We start from the raw sequence: 4,496 nt of genomic DNA, 5'->3' as shown, positions 1-4,496 counted from the left end.
CTTATAGTACTTCGTCAGTTGTATTGATTTCTTACAATTTGTCACCATGGATTATTATGAAGCAATAGTCATTTATATTATCTATGATAATTTCCAAAGAAAAAGGTCTGGGTAATGATATAGACATCTACTTGCAACCTCTTATTAAAGTGTTAAAGCAATTATGGGAAAGAGTTGGGACCTATGATGCATAAAAAAAAGATAACTTCAATATGCATGTTGCTTTATTATGAACTATCAACGATTTTCCTACTTATGCTAATTTATCTAATTAGAGTACAAAAAGTCATTATGGTTGTCAATGTTATGCTGCACAGACATGTTTGAAGTGGTTATCTAATGGTAGGAAGTTCTATTATAGGAGACATCATCGATGGTTAGATGATAATCATTGATTTAGATTCTAAAAACATCTCTTTGATGGAACTAAAGAATTGAAAAGATCACCTTTACCCATTAGTGGGTCTAATATCTTGTCAAAGTTAAAAGATATCAATTTCACTTATGAAAAAATGACTCCATAAAAAAAAAGAGTGAGGGACATCTTTAAAGGTGCGTGGCCTCATATTATGCAAATTGGTGATACTGATACTAACGTTGGTGATCTTGATGTTCAAAATGATGAAGCGAACAACCAAAAAGATGACCCCAATGAGTTTAAATTGTGGAAAAAAATAAGTATCTTTTTTAAGTTGCCTTATTGGGAATATAATTTATTATGTCATAACCTTGATTTGATGCACATAGAGAAGAATGTTTGTGAAATTTTATTGGAACAATTTTCAAGATGAATAGAAGATCAAAAGATGACTTAAAAAGTTAGCTTGACCTAGTTGATATGGGTATTCACCCTGACCTTTATCCAAAGTTGCTTCTTAATAGCAAATATCGATTGCCTGTTGTTTGTTTTGGGATTTCTAAATCTAAAAAAGATGTATTTTGCAAGGTTTTGAAAAATGTCAAAGTTTCGGATGGCTATGCATCAATTATATCAAGGTGTGTGAATCTGAAGGAGCAAAAACTTTCTTCATTAAAGTCACATGATTATCACATTTTGATGTAAAACTTACTTCCAATTGCTTTATGTTCATCAATGTCAAAGCAAGTCGTTTCTATGGTAATTGAATTGAGTAACATATTTAAATCTCTATGTGGGAAATGTATGAATGTGAAAGAGCTTAACAAACTTCAAGATCGAGCCGCGATTACTTCATACCATTTAGAGAAGATTTTCTCTCCAAACTTTTTCACAATTATGATGCATTTGGTTATCCACCTTCCATACAAAACAAAAGTTGGTGGGCCGATTTATTATCGATGGATGTATCCTATCGAAAGGTATTATTGTTTAATAGATTGATTACGATTTTATTGATGATCATGCCACTCTAGTTAAAAAGATATATGATTAATGTTTTATGCGATAGGTTTTTGGGGAGGATAAAGTCTTATTGTCGCAACAAACACTATCTAAAAGGTTCTATTGTTGAAGAATATTTAGTAGAAGAGTGTATGACATTTTGTTCTCGTTATTTGGAAGATGTTGAAACGAAATTTAATAGACCATTGAAAAATATTGGTATGCAGCAACATAACTCTGCCTATAGTTATCTTTTTCAAAGTTTTGGACAACCAATAGACAAAGCTGAAATGGTGGAATTAGATGATAAATCTTGGGCACAAGCACATTGATATGTTCTTTTTCATCATGACTCTATTGAATCATTTCACACATAAGTTTTTTAGCAAGAAAATTATTCATTACATTAAGCATAATTTATTATATTTTTTTATTATTAATACTTTATCATGATGCTTTGTAGTGAGTATAGAAATAATTTGAGAGCTTTTGCACATTATCGACAATCAAACCCTCGAGAGCATGATAAGTTGTTCGCCAAAAACTTTCATGAATGGTTAGGAACAACTGTAAGTAATGCCACACTTCCCTTTATGAGAAATCTACATAGAATGCTTATGGTATAATTAACATTAATAACATATATATATATATATATATACTTTTTTCACTTTTATAGGTTTAGAATGGAAGCCTTATTGTGAAGAGGTGAAGTATCTTTCACAAGGTCTGAAAAGGATTATGAAATGATACAAAGGTTTCATTATGAATGGATTTTGATTTCACACTAAATCTCATGAGAGATTTAGCAGTACATAAAATTTAGGAGTTGTTACTTTATCAACTACTAGCTATGCTAGTGCTAGGGACACAAACTGTTTAGAGGGAAATGTTGACTATTATGGCTTGATTAATGACATCATTGAGTTAGATTATTCTGGCAAGTGGAAAGATGTCTTATTTTGGTGTGATTGGGCTGATGTGAATAGTACGAGAGGTATGGATTTACACTTGTAAATTTTTCTCGATTAATTCACACTGGACAACAAACTCATCGATGAACCTTATGTTTTTTCATCTCAAGTCCAATAATTTTTTTATTTTGAAGATCCCAAAGAATTGGGTTGGTTTGTTGTTCTTTGAAACACACTTAGAGACTTATTTGATATGGGGTTAGATACAAGAGATGATGTTGAACATGGAATTGAATGTTATCCTTTTGCTAAACAAAACTTGGATGAAAATATCTCCAACACCTATGCTTAATGGGACCACGAAGATGTTAATGAAGACATTTATGAACAATGATGGATCATCTATATTTTGTAATTCGAGTGTTTAAGACATAATATAGTAAATGATTGTATGTAATTAATGTCACATTCGTTATTGTATATTTATTGTATTGTAAATCATACATTATCTTTTAATTTAATTAAATTGATATGTTCTTTTTGTATTATAGGTTATGATTTCTTAACTTCTCAATGTCTTTATATTTGTTCTAAACTAATATCTTTTATATATTCGCTTTGATGATGCAGATAAGCTACAATGTGGAAGAGTAGATTGAAAGAAATATATATTGGAGATATTAGTTTAAAATCGTTTAGGGTTTTAATCTTTTTGAGGGGAATGAATGTACTATCAGATCTAACTCAATCACTTATAACTCTTTAATTGATATTGGATTTGACAATAAGGGAGGTCTAGGTTTAGATAGTATCCTATCAATTGATTATGCTTTAAATTTGAATGTAGGTATCATATACCCCATATTTACAAATCGATTATAATGATAAAAGTATTGCCATTTTACAAATTTATTTTTTAATTTTTACAGTTGATAGCAATGGTCAATGGAGGACCAGAGGCCGAACAACTTTGAAGGAATTGTTTGCACTACTTTTGAAAGAGCTTATTGTAGTGTCTGTAAACTCTGATAGGCAACCAATTGGTGAAGACACTAATTGTTGGCTGGATTTCTAGGCATACTTTCCCGTAATGGAATGAAATTGCCTATTCATTATGAAACATGGCATAAAGTTTCAGTAGAAGTAAAGTTTGATGCTTTAAACTTTATTGAGGTATTAGTATAACTAATTATATATAAAAAAATTAATTATTTTTAAATTTGGTTTATTGATTAAAACTTTTCTTTTTTGTATAATTACAGTCAAGATTTGTACTTGAAATACCAACTTCATTTGTGTTTAAATCATTCGAAAAGAAATGAAAAGATTATAAGCATAATTTGAAGAATAAGTATTTCGATAGGAATACAACTGTAGAGGTGATGATGGAAAATCTACCCCGTAATGTGATTAGGTGGCAATATGAACAATTAGTTAGATTTTGGTTCTCAAGAAAAAGGAGAGGTACTACTTTGTAACTTTGTATAGTAGAATGAAATAATGAAAGTGTTTTATGCTTTAAGTTGGTAATATTTGTATTTCTACTCTATACCCAATTATTTTTTATGATAGGAAAGAGAACATATTAGGATTGGTAGCAGAAAGCAATAGAAATATAGGCACACAAGTGGATCAAAAAGTTTTGCAAGAATGCAAAAAGAAATAGTAAGTTTATGATTTTAAACTTATTCTAATGAATGAACTTTTTAAGCCGTTAAAAGGTAAATATACAAATTAACAGTTATTGTACTATTTTAATAGTTTTGATAGTTTCAATACATGATATTAAACTTATCGAAAGTTTTGAACTTAGTTGAGACGGATGATATGTATGAAAAAGTTATTGTTTACGTCTAGTTAGGTAAAATTACAAATTTTTTGTTATTGTTCAATTTAAATAGTTTGGATAGCTTCAATACTTGATATTAAACTTGTCTTATTGATTAAATTTGGTTTCTACATTGATATGGGTGAAAAAGTTGTCGTTTATGTCTACTTGGGATTATTTTTGCCTTTAAAAGACAAAAATACAAATTAAACTTTTGGATGGCTTTCAACAGTTTGAATGGCTTCAATCCATGATATTAAACTTGTCCAAATAATTGAATTTGGTTGCCATGATCGATATGTATAAAAGGCCAAAATTCTTTTATTTTTTGCATCTGTTTAAGATTATTACGTTGTAAAGGGGCCAAAATATAAATATATGATATTAAAATTAT

At 29.4% G+C, this 4,496-nt stretch overlaps 1 pseudogene; it reads left to right on the top strand.

The window, feature by feature from the left end:
* The first annotated feature begins 828 nt into the window (after positions 1-828).
* Positions 829-1,737, top strand: LOC149514096 (uncharacterized; annotated as a pseudogene).
* The last annotated feature ends 2,759 nt before the right edge of the window (positions 1,738-4,496 follow it).

This window comes from Durio zibethinus, chromosome 17, assembly GCF_047325235.1.
Source record: "Durio zibethinus cultivar Kanyao isolate XHJ-2024 chromosome 17, ASM4732523v1, whole genome shotgun sequence".
In the NCBI taxonomy this organism is placed as follows: Eukaryota; Viridiplantae; Streptophyta; class Magnoliopsida; order Malvales; family Malvaceae; genus Durio; species Durio zibethinus.
Note: the sequence above shows the minus strand (reverse complement) of the source record. Positions and strands in the feature narration are given on the sequence as shown.